Below are 13581 nucleotides of genomic sequence, written 5' to 3'. Positions count from 1 at the left end.
AGATTCTCCAGGCAAGAATACTGGAGTCAGTGGCCATTCCCTCCTCCAGAGGATCTTCCCGACCCAGGGATCAAACCAGAGTTTCTTATGTCTCCTGCATTGGCATGCGGGTTCTTTACCATTAGCACCACCTGGGAAGCCCAATTATTGTAATATCTTCTTTAAATGATTGGCTTTGAGAGTTATACACAGCATGATTCAGTTTTCCTAAATCAAGTGCAAGCTTCAGTTCAATTCAGTCACTCAGTTGTGTCCGACTTCATGACTCCATGGACCGCAACATGCCAGGCTTCCCTGTCCATCACCAACTCCCAGAGCTTACTCAAACTCATGTCCATCGAGTCAGTGATGCCATCCAACCATCTCATCCTCTGTCTCATCCTTCTGACAAAACGTGGTCCACTAGAGAAGGGAATGGCAAATCACTTCTGTATTCTTACCTTGAAAACCCCATGAATAGCATGAAAAGGCAAAAAGACAGGACACTGAAAGATGAACTCCCCAGGTCGGTAGGTGCCCAATATGCTACTGGAGATCAGTGGAGAAATAACTTCAGAAAGAATGAAGAGACGGAGCCAAAGCAAAAATAACACCCAGCTGTGGATGTGACTGGTGATGAAAGTAAAGTCCGATGCCGTAAAGAGAAATATTGCATAGGAACCTGGAATGTTAGGTCCATGAATCAAGGTTAACTGGAAGTGGTCAAACAGGAGATGGCAAGAGTGAACATCAACATTTTAGGAATCAGTTCAGCCTTGCTGCTGCTGCTGCTAAGTCAGGTCAGTCGTGTCTGACTCTGTGCGACCCCATAGACGGCAGCCCACCAGGCTCCGCCATCCCTGGGATTCTCCAGGCAAGAACACTGGAATGGGTTGCCATTTCCTTCTCCAGTGCATGAAAGGGAAAAGTGAAAGTGAAGTCGCTCAGTCGTGTCTGACTCTTCGAGACCCCATGGACTGTAGCCTGCCAGGCTCCACCGTCCATGGGATTTCCCAGGCAAGAGCATATCAGTGCAGCCTTGCCCACCACGAATTCAGCGACTACTGTAGTGAGGGCAAGACTGCCAGGATTCAGCAGTGCCCCGCAGTAATGGAAAACCAGTGGTAAGAACTGCACCTTGCCTGAAGCTGGTAAACTGGGCAGTTTATAGGTTAACTCAAAATGTATGGTTAGTAGAAGGGCTTCCCTGGTGGTCTAGTGGTTAAGACCGTGCTTCCTGTGCGAGGGGCACAGGTTCAATCCCTGGTCAGGGAATTAATATCCCACATGCTTCATGGTGCAGCCAAGAAAATTTTAAAAAGTAATACAGTTTTTTTAAAAGATATATTTACCAAAAAAAAACCCTCCAAACTATGGCTAGTAGAGACGTGTCCGATGTGGATGTTGTCTGGGAGCTAGGCCACTGGGCAGCCAGAGTAACTCAGAAGACACTAGTTCTGATATGTTTCTTTTCAGCCAAACAAGAAAGAGTTTAGGCAGAGATCATTAGACAAATGAATCAACAAAAAGAGTATAGGAGATTCGTTGCCTGGTTCAGCTATCACTTCTGTAGGGCATTCCACATAAAATCTGCACAGGTAACCCTGATTTCTCAACTGCTTGGCCAGAGAACATCTTGATTCAAAGAAAGTGAAAGTTGCTCAGTCATGTACCACTCTTTGCAACCCCATGGACTATACAGTCCAGGGAATTCTCTAGGTCAGAATACTGGAGTGGGTAGCCTTTCCCTTCTCCAAGGGGTCCTCCCAACCCAGGAATTGAACCCAGGTCTCCCACATTGCAGGTGGATTCTTTACCAGCTGAGCCACAAGGGAAGCCCATCTTGATTCAAGGAGTGTGAAAATACCTGAAGTTTTTCAGTTTTTTCAGCCATCTTTATAAATGAGCATCACCTCTTCCTATGTTTTCTGGAATTAGTGACACTAATGTCATCCTCCTGATGCCTGGGGAATTTTTTTGGACTCTGTCCCTTACTGTCCATTTCAGCTACCACTCTCTAACCCAGCCTCCCAGTTCTACCTTCCCTGACCACCAAGAGGACATCCTGCATGCATGGCCATTTTGATCACTGTCCACCTCCTGTTCAGAATATACAGTGGCTTCTGCTTGCGTTAGCAACTGTGCCCTCTGCCTGACCCCTCGCTGTCTCCAAAGGCTGAGCACCTTTTCTATTCCTGAGCTAATCTATTTATTATCTCCCTCTGTGCTTGGCTTATAAATAAATCCTGAGCCCAAGTCTTACCAATTGCTATTTCCCCCATCCAGGAAAATTTGCATTTCCTCCCCCCAACACACCTTGTCCTTAAGCCACGCCCATTGTTCCTTTTGCATCTTATTAGGCCGGTCTGCACCCTCTCCAGTGGGGGGAATATCTGCGATGGGGGCATGAGGTCTTGAGAGGCCCCTCTCCATCCCCCTTGAAGGGTGAATAAGCACCCAGTGAGTGGATCAAGGTACACGTGAATGAATATTGGAATGGCAGAGGCTGCTCTGGTGCTAAAGTGACATTGCTTTTCAGCATAGAAAAAGCAAGCAATATTTTTCCAGCACGCAATAAAGAAAATGCTGTATTGAAGCAAATGAATATTTCTTAAGATTTTGTAGAGTGCAATAGGAATTGCTCTCTAAATGATGTTTGGAAATAGAAGAAGCTGAAAAGACAGTGGAGAAATGAATGTGACTAATATTTCCCAACAGACAAGGAGGGGATATAAATTTGTGATGGGAGATACCATACCGCCGCCTTCACACACCCACACACCATGCGATCTTTGAGTAGGATTAGAAAAGCCTGATTCTGTAAGCCAAAAGAGGAGGCACGACTAACTGATTAATAGGTTAGTCCAAAAGACAGCTCCCAATGGCCCACCGGCCCTACCCCCAATTAAAGTAACTTCTAGAAATAATTCTTCCTCAGACTGAATTATCTGTGCAAATGATTTTTTAAAAAATTTATTATTTATTTATTTATCTGACTGTGTTGGGTCTTAGTTGTGGCATGTGGAATCTAGTTCCTTGACCAGGGATCAAGGGCCCCCTCATTGGGAACCTGGAATCTTAGCCACAAGACCACCAGGGAATTCCCTCAAAAGATTCTTTATTAATAATCTACATCAGGGTTTGGCAGACTCTCCATGGGCCAAATCCAGCCCACCTCCCACCTCTGAATGGAACACAGCGCACCCCTTCATTTTTGTGTTGTCCATGGCTGGTTCCCACCATAAGGACCTGGCTGAGTAGTTGTGACAGAGACCCTGTGATCCACAAACAAAAAATGGCCCTTCAGGGGAAAAGTTTGCAGGTGCTTGACCTACGTGATCTAAGGATATAGTAATTTGATCGGAAGTCCCATTAACTTGCTTTCTCCAGTGGGAGTGTAATATGGTTGGATAGATTATTTTCTGAAATAAGTGAGAGATTCACACCTCCCTTCCTTCTCACCAGGGGTAGACCTGAGGCCTGGAATCTGGTTGGCTGGCTAAGGGAACAGTAACCTCCAGTTACCAAGGACAGTAACCAACTTGTCCTGGTTTTCTGGGAATTGTCTTGGTTTTCGAACTAAGCCCCTTGTTCTGGGCAAACCAGGACAGTCAACTACCCTGACATGTAATGAACAGTGTACAGGGTCTGGGGCAGACTGACGGGGTCAAATCCCACTTCTGCAACTTTATGCTGTGTAGCTTTGAGTAAGTTACTTAACCTCTCTGAACCTCAACTACCCTATCTGTGAACTGATTCTATTCTGGGGAGAAATTGTAAAGATTAAAGGACATTATACACAGAAAGAGTCCAGCACAGAATAGGCACTTATTAAATATTCATTCCCTTCCTACCCTTCAGATGATTATCAGCTAATATTTTTACCCAATCTTTAGCCAAAATTCATTTTTCCATAAAATTATCAGAAGGGAAATTTTAAAATACTGTTCTATGCCCTCTATTTTCTAATGATGTTGTTTCTTTGCCCCTTACATATAAATACCCAAATAAACAAATAATGAGTACGGCAGTGGGGAAAGTAGCCCGCCCATGCAAAATTGCCTGTTTTTCAATTTGATAACTGTTCTATATTTTAAACATAAACACTTGGAGACAAGTGGTGGTTGAATTCTGTTTTGTCCAATTACGGATACATCCCAGGAAGGTCTGCTGTACCCAGTCAGTTAAAGTACCCTGAGATAGGAGATCCTGGCGGTCCAGTGGTTCAGACTCAGTGCTTTCACTGCGCGGCCTGGGTTCAATCCCTAGTCAGGGAACAAAGATCCCAAAAGCCACACGGCGCAGCCTCCCTCAAAAAAAAAAAGGTAGCTTGTGATGCCTTGGATCCATGACCAGATCCAGAACTTCTGGAAAACAAGATTCAGGGGCTTTTTCTAACCTGGTATTGTGTGCCTCTAATGGAGAATGTTGATAGAAAGCAAGTTGATAGAGGCTGTGCGTGCCACCTCACTCATGGTTCCTCTGATGGATCACTGTGACCCGAGTGCTAAGTGGACCAACACGCTCATTAATTTTTTAAAGAGGTTAATAATACACAGATAGTGGTGTCAAATCTGATAGCAACCTACATGCCATCCAAAGTACCCGAGATGAGATCAAAGGGCCGAGCCAACATTAACCTCATTCCAACTCAGCATTTTGATTTAACATCCGGTGGGTTAGCAAATGTGCAGGATGGAATTCAATAATGTGTACTTCTGTAATAGTTTATACTCCCAATTACACTTAAAATCCTAGTTGGTCCCCAACAAATTCAATTTCTTTAACCTGTAGTTATAGGACTTTGAGAAATCCATTTTTTTATTTTTACTAAATGAATTGGACAAATCAATTCAAAACTATCAGCATTTTAATATCCAGATTCTTAGTAAATGTACAGAATGAAATTAAATAATATGGACTTCTATGGTAATGTGTAACCTAAAAACTTCCAAATACATGCACAATCCTAGCTGATTTCCAATAAATTCAATTTACTTGAGGCTGTGGCCATGTGATTTTAATGAATCAAACTTTTTAACGGAATTAATTGGTCAAATCAGCCAAAACATATAAATTCAGTGAAAATATGTCAGGGGATTGGCTGATTTGAATGGCTAATGCAGCAAAATAAGTCAGATTAGAAGCTCAGAATACAGACTGCTTTAATTTGATTTAAACTGTAGACATCTGTTTGCCTTTTTGATTGGGACAACACCAAAAAGCACTAGTTTCCAAACTTGTCTGATCTACATTAAAATCACCTGGGGAGCTTTGAAAACGTCCAAAGCCCAGGCCACACCACAGACTGTTAAATCAGAATCCTTGTGGGTGAGACTCGCGCATCAGTCCCTTTGTAAGTTCTCCAGGTGACTGGAACCACTGGCATCAAGTTCAAATAATTAGGGGTGAAGCCACCATAATATGTTTTAAAGTGAAAGCCCAAGTTGGAGGAGAAAAGACTTTGTAGTAACATACAGAAATTATATTAATAACAAGCAAATTGTTATGTAAAAAATTGCTATTTACTGAGTTCTCACCGAGTGCCAAACATTGTGCCGGATTTTACATGGATTGTTTTATTAAATTCTCACACGTGACCGAGAAGCCTTATGAAGCTGATTATTTTACCCATTTTACAAATGGAGAAATTGAGGCACCGGAGGTTAAATACTTGCCGAAAGACATACATCTAGCCAGTTGTCAGGTGAGGGCTGGCACAAAGCAGTATGAGTTCAAAGCCTGTACTTAAATGATTTTTGAAAACCGGTGACTTGAAACTCCGGGCTCTGTAGGTCTTTGAACTTCACATTCTTATTTCTTTGCGGTCATTGCTTTGGGATTTTGTTGTGTTTTTCACTTTTCTTTGTTTCTGGATGCAAAGGCCTTTCCAAACAGTGCACAAAAGCAATTTCTGATGCCCCCGGGGAGGGAGGTAGCCTGACTTTATGCATATAATAGGCAGAGGAGTTAATATTCCACCTTAGAGCTCCTCTCAGGGGAGTTTCTAGCAGACTTAAAGCTCTCTCAGGCCACAGAAAGGGAACCTGAAACAAAACCTCCACCTCAAGGAAATGAACGTATTTGCTAAAGCATGTTTAAATTTTAATCTAAAATGATTAACAATATAATGGGGCTTCCCATTCACTGCAAATCTGGTTATTTCACAAAATCTTCACTGTTGACCTGTCAACCTGGATGAGTTTGTTTCAAGTTTTTTGAGCTTTGTTTGTTTTGTTTTTGAGGCCTCCTAAATAACATCAAATAACATCCACTCAGTACCAGCTGAAATCTTAACATTTAGCTGATAAACGTTGACAGTTTTTGGTTGCACAATGAAAAACAAAAAGAAGAAAGATGAAAATCTAATGTCACGGTCATTGGCAGCCGTTTCCTGTGACAATTATGGCGCTGTACACTCATTTCTTAATGGTGTCTTCTCTGTCCTTTGCACATAAAAGCTGAGAGAGGAGCTGAAACTACCCCCAGAAGTTCCCCCAGGACCAAGGCCAATCGTCAGAGCAGAATCTGGGCCAATCTGAGCAGTTGTGTTTTTTTTCTTCCGCCCACTTACCTCAGGAGAGCAGTTTGTCTCCTTCCAAGGACCCGCCCACCCCCAGCAACGTCTGGGTGGGGTTCGGGCTCTGCCAGCAGCCCCCAGGCTCACTGCCTGGGTGGGACCGGCTGGGCTCCTGCCACCCAAGACAGGGCAACTTGACCTTGACCTTGGAAGGGACCGGAAGTTCTTCTGGCAGCAGGCACCAGGGAGGGGCTGGGGGGAAGCGACCTGTCCCTTGGAAGGCAACTGTACCCAACTTCGAGAAACGGGAGGACCCTGGGCTCCAACAACGCTCTGCGCCCCCAGTGTCACCTCCCACTCTCCTTTGGGGGAGAAGAGCCCAGGGCTGGGGGCGACCAGGACCCATCCCTGTTTCAACCGCTTGTGGGCAGAGCAAGGGGTCCGTTTAAATTTCCTTCTAGGCGGCCTTCTTAAAAGACTGAACTTGTGGGAATCCCCTGGAAGTCCAGTGGTTAATAGGACCTGGAGCTCTCACTCCGGCCGTGCGTTCGATCCTTGGTCGGGGAACTAAGATCTTGCAAGACTCACGGTCAAAAAAACAAAACAATCAAACAAAAAGATATTAAAAAGAAACTTGCCATGGTGCTGTCTAAATAAGACTTAGGTTTTCAAGTTTTAGGAGTGTGGCCAGAGGAGAATGTGAGTCTTGTCACTAGCAGGAAACTCAAGAGAAAAAATATTTTAAGGCGATGATGTCAAAAGGCTGAACGACTCTCTGGGGTCAGGCCAGGCACCGAGACCCCCGAGAGGTGGAGTCAGCTCTGCGCAGAGAAGGGGCCCGTCCCCCCTCACTTCGTGCAGAACAGGGGATCCCTGGTGCTGGCCGTCGTGGAGGCGGGCAGCGATCGGGCTCCTCCATAGCCCCGGGGCGCACGGTGCAGGGGGCTCCGCGCAGGCAAGGCGGCCTCGGTGGGCTCTGGGCGCTCGGCGCGGCGGCTCCGGGCCCGCGAGGCGGCGGCTGGCGCGCTTCCCGGCGGCTCCCGGCTGCAGCTGCCGAGCTATTTGCAGCCTCCACATCCTGAGAGCCGAGACCAGGCCGCTCCCCGGGGCGACTGGGAAGTGGGAGGCCAGGCGGGGCCTTCCTGAATCAGGAGTGGGGGCCAGGCAGTTCGGAAATAGCGACCTGCAGGGTCCGCAGGGGCTTCTGCTGGGGCTGCCCGGGGGAGTCCTGAGCCTCAGCCGCCCCCACGCCTCGTCAGAGCCCCAGAATGAGGGTCAGCAGGTGGGTGACCAACCCAGCTGGAAAATGAGCGAACTTCCCGCTGCAACGCCCCAGAGAGGCCTTTCCAGACGCCCCCGCCCCGGCCCCGCCCCGGCCCCGTTCTCCCACTTCCATCACTCACCTTTATCAGCATATCCTGAGCGGCATCCGAAGTGCTCTTTCTTACGTTGTTTGTTTACTTGTTCATTGTTGGCCTCCTCCAGGAACGTGCAGGCTCCTAGAAAGTCCTGTGGAAGACGACTGTCTGTTCCGCTGCTCGCCGGTCTCCAGGGCCAAGGAGGGGTGCCTGGCTCCTTTGTAAGAGAATGAAGGGATCCGGAAAGAGAGGCGGCCTGCTGAACCATCAACGAGCCGGATTTCTCACCTTTCCATTCCGAGGAGGTGTTGTCATCAACCTTTAGAGAGAAACTGGATTGATTTTGGGGGGTAAGGAAGTTCATTCTCCCTGGCTTTATATATATTTTCCAACCCACTGCTAAATGTTAGTGGTCTTTAGTGTCTTTATGTGATGTCTACCACTTGTCAGTATTTATTTAATGTAACCTATGTCATTTAAAGAAGGTTAAATTATAGGGTAACTAGAGAGCGACAATAATATAATTTAAGCACTATCATTTAGAGGAAGATTTCCACCCTAAAATTTGGTTAAAATACATTTGAGACAGACACTGTTAAATTCATTGCACAAATTTTACTTTGTGACAGCTCCAACATAGTCTGTTGTATTTAATAAGAATTCCTGCCCATAAAAGAAGATTTAATGACATTAATGAAATTGCCTTTATGTATTAATGGAAGCGAAGGAGTCTTAACTCTAAAACCGAATGTTCTTTAAACCTAAATATTTGATACTCAAGAAAATCAGCTGAGAAAAAACTTGTCGAAAGTGATAGGTTCTATCTGATAATGATATCCACGTCTGGAGATACTGTGAAAATTGCCTTATGCAGTGGACAAATTAGTGTCCATTCTTCTCAAGGTCTCAGAGTTCATAACTTATTTTTTACACTTATAGTGAAATGTCCCCATTTTTTTGCAAGCTTTATCCCAGATCCCTCTAGGCAACTGGGAGGTAGGGTATGTCAACCTAAATTTCTAGAAATTGTATCCTATTTGGTATTAGAACCTACATGTTAGAATTTGTAGTTTGCCACAGGGGAGAAAATGAATTCACTCCCAAAGCACTTATTTAAGATTACAGATGTGATCCAGCAGTCAAAGGAGCATCCCCCACCCTCCTCAGCCTTAGTAGAAAACCATCACCCCATCGTTTGAACGGAGTGACAAACAATTGTTTAATTTGAGTTGCATTCTGACTGCCTCTCTTTTTAATGGAAAGTGGGAAATAGAAATCTTGTGCAAAAGAACTTGACTTGAAGGTCACGTGTCTAGACATAGGGAACTGGGAATCCAGCACCCCTGCCTGCAGATCTGGGGGGAGGCTGCCATAGTCCCACTGGGGATGTGCACTCACCCTAGAGGTGTTGGAGGTCCTGAGTAGCCCCCTCCAGGGGCCACAGGTACCCTGTTTCACTGGAGATTTGGGTCAGGAGAGGAAGGAACTAGTGGGATGGGCAGAATCCACCTGGGAGGAAAGGAGAAACTTGGGATGTCTCATCACAGATTTTACAGATCAGGGGTAAAGATCCCCAAGGGGTTCTTCAATACCTTGGACTCTTTCTCAAGGAAAGGACATTTGAGTGTCTGCCCTATTTTTATCATTTTATCATATGTTAGAAGTCATGCTAACTAATTAGGTAGTGGGCCACCTACACACAGTAAAATCATATGTTGAATGGTACAGTATCTTATACTGTTAGCAACTACATTTCAATGAATAAAATTTCTTTTAAAATTCTTTTATAAAAAAATTGAAAGACTTCTTTATACTGGGTGAAAACTTAGATTTCAAACCTAATTTTGATCAGCTTTATCCTGAATATATTTTGTGAGTTTATTCCTTAAAAATCTTTCTCAGGCTCTCTCCTCTTCACTCTCTAAAGTGATACCAGATGGGTTTTATTTTGTTTTTAGCTAAAATTGGATCCTGGGAAAGAATCTAGTGTAGATGTAAGAAGATGACTGTCATCTGACAGTTTCCATTTCTTACCTAACTGACTCCCTCCCTGGATTTAAAAGAAACCAGAAACTTTATGGAGACCTGCATCCTCAAACCTTTGGGAGGAAGAATAACAGTTCTGTTTCCAAAAATTAGTAATAGCTATTCCTTGTAAGTGGATTGCAGTGCAATCACAAAAGCCTGCGTATCTCTAGGAAAAAAGTTTCCAGATTTCCTTTCCCTGGAATGTGGCTCCAAAGAGGCTGTTTCATTGCAAAGAAGGTGCTTTGACTGGGTGCTCAGCAGGTCCCTCAATAAGGCAATGTCAATGGTTGTAAGCAAAGCTCCCTAGAACTATGGAGAGTATAGGCCCTCCATACCCATTAACAGGAGCTCCTGTTTAAGTTTTCAGCCGGTTACCCTGCTACCTTGGAGGCTGCCACCCTTGGCCCAAATGTTGTCTGCTAACTTGCCGCCAGCAAGTGACTGGAACAGCATCAGACTCCCAAACACTATCCCAAGCTCCCGGGCAAGTCCACTTATTTATTGCATGCTTTCCTCTTGGTTTACAGCTTTACATAAAAAGAACTAAAGCACATATTAAACTCTGTCATCAGCATTTATTCATTTTGTGGGTTATCCTTTCATCCTATTTGATGGTGGAGGCATGAAAGCTAATAAAGATATATTTTGAGGTTAACTTCTATTTGTTCTAGCGGTTTCTAAATAATTTTCCCATTTAGAAAATATATTTATAGTAAAACAAAAGAGAAATGTTTTTAATGATGTTTTAAAATTTGTTGTTGTTATTGTTGTTTTTGGCTGCATCACGAGGCATGTGGGATCTTGGTTCCCCGATCAAGAACTGATCAAGAACTGTGTCCCCTGCACAGGGAGCACAGAGTCCCAACCACTGGACCATCAAGGAAGTCCCATTTTTATGATTTTTTTAAAGTGAGGTTTTAAATATTATTAATAACAGCCTACTAAGACTCCTTGGTTTTAAAGGTGAGAAAAAATTTTATTGGGCCTTAAAATGAATACATAGCAAAAAAACAATAATAATAAAACTATACCTGTTATTTTTTCCAAATCAGCTTGATTCTTAACTGTTATTCTTTAAAAATTCTCAAGACCTTAACATTGAAAAAAAACAACCCTTCAAATATTAGATTTATAATAACCTATCTCTTATCTAATTTTTAAAAATAAAATCAATATTACTTCTAATGGTTCATTATAATTATCTGTAGAAGCTCAGTATATATAAATTCATGATATAAAGTCTTGCAATGTTGATCTCTGAAGTTTTGGTCCTTAAAAGAAGTGAAAAATTTATATTACTTTTCAGGTTTGATCCATATAGTGTAAAATCCAATACTTATCAATGTATGAAATAAATTTCTATGGGACTGACTAGAAGATAATTCTTTTTTTTATAATTAATCCAATTTTATGTTGACCTGTTGACCACTCTTTGATAAGACGTGTACTCCCTAGAAGAATTGTTGACCTGTGTCTCAGTGTTAAATCACATGTGAAAACACAGTTAGGTGTATTTAAAGGAAATAATTCTGATACAAGTGACTAGTAAGTTTTGGAAATCATATAGATTTTTATGAAGAATACAATTAGATCCAATGAAACGAAAAGCAAGAATCTCTACTGGTTTTACAAAAATTTCAAAGTTTTTTCACCCATTCCAATTGATCCACACGTTCTCTTTTTGCAGTTCTGCAATTACTTGAATATAAAAGCACTTTCTGTTAATCTTCAACCTGAAAAGTAGTAAAATAACAGAAGCATAAAGGGGAATGGACATTTCAACCCAACGGCTCTCCAGGTTTTTCAGGCTTTTAATCTGCTTGCTTTTGAAGGCTTACCCCTTTCACAATTTCCCCCACTGCTTTATAGAATCTTAGAAATCATGAACCTACATATCTCTTATATGTAAAATTGTCTCAATAGCCTTTTAAAAAGTTATTACATTTGGGTGCAAACTTGCTCAAGGCAGCTTGGTAAAACCAAATTAATCGTTTCACTTCATTCAAAAACTGACTTCAAATTTATCCATTTAACTTTGAGGAATATGTATAACCTAACAAAATAATCATGGACACAAAAGTATGGGAATAAGAAAAGATGAGTCATCTTAGTCTTATTCAAAATACTTAAAAAATCAATAAACAAGGTCCTTCCTACAGAAGGGAAGCACAGGGAACTTTATTCAATATCTCGTGATAAACCATAATGGAAGAGAATGTGAAAAAGAATCTATATGTATGTATGCATCACTTTGCTGCACAGCAGAAATTAATACAACATTGTAAATCAACTATACTTCAATAAAACTAAAAAATCAGAAACCACACAAATGTGTAATAAGATGGGATTGCTAGATAATTTATGGTATTTTTAAAAATTAATTTATTTGGCTGTGCCAGGCTTTAGTTGTGGCACATGAAATCTTCAACCTTTAATTGTAGTACATAGGATCTAGTTCCCTGATCAGGGATTGAAGCTGGGCCCCCTGCATTGGGAGCTCAGCGTCTTGGCCACTGGACCCTATCAGGGAAGTCCTCTAGCAACATCAATTTAAAATATATTTGGCCCAGAATGTATGATAGTTTACATTTACTCAGTGGAAAACCATGGAGGCAGTAGAAATGATGCAATGCAGAGCACAATAAGAATATATGATGACAAAGTTAGTTTAAGAAAGATTGTTTTCAGTAAAAGTCATTTTCAAATAGAATGTTTGTAAATATGTTGCCTTTTTTTTTTTTTTTTTTTTTTTTGTAAAACAAATATATATACAACAACCCAATTTGAAAGTGGGCAAAGGGGACTTCCCTGGTAGTATAGTGGATAAGCATCCACCTGCCAATGCAGGGGACATGGGTTCGATCCCTGGCTCAGGAAGATTTCACATGCTGCGGAGCAATTAAGTCTGTGCGTCCACACCTCCTGAGCCTGTGCTCTGCAACAGGAGAAGCCATGGCAATGGAAAGCCCATGCACCACAGTGAAGAGTAGTCCCCACTCTGCGACTAGAGAAAAAGCCTAAGCACAGCAACAAAAACCCAGGGCAACCAAAAAATAAGTAATTTTTTAAAAAATTGGCAAAGGACTTAAATTAGTTCTCCAAAGAGGTATGCAAATGGCCAATAAGAACATGAAAAGATGCTTAGTATCATTAGTCATCAAGAAAGAAAGTGAAGTTGCTCAGTCGTGTCTGGCTCTTTGCAACCCTATGGACTGTAGCCTACCAGGCTCCTCTATCCATGGAATTTTCCAGGCAAGTAATACAAATCAATACCACAAGGAGATACACCCACTAGGATGGCTATCATAGATATATATGGAAAATAGGAAGTGTTGGTGAGGTTATGGAGAAATTGGAATGCTTATCCTTTGCTAGAGGGAATGTAAAATGGTTCAGCTGCTGTAGAAGAGTCATCTTAGCCATCGTGGTCCCTCAAAAGATTAAACATAGAATTATCACGTGATTCAGTAATTCCACTCTTACATATGAACACGGAAAATTGAAAATAGGTATTCAAAACAATACATGAACATGCATGTTCATAGCAGCACTGGTCAAGTGTCCATCAATGGATGAATGAATAAATGAATTGTGATATATACTGGCAATGGAATATTATTCAGCCACAAAAAGGAATGAAATACTGATACATACCACTATGTGGATGAACCTTGAGAAGCAATGCTCAGTGAAAGA

This window comes from Dama dama, chromosome 30 (assembly GCF_033118175.1).
Source record: "Dama dama isolate Ldn47 chromosome 30, ASM3311817v1, whole genome shotgun sequence".
Taxonomy (NCBI): Eukaryota; Metazoa; Chordata; class Mammalia; order Artiodactyla; family Cervidae; genus Dama; species Dama dama.
This window is presented reverse-complemented; position numbering follows the sequence as displayed.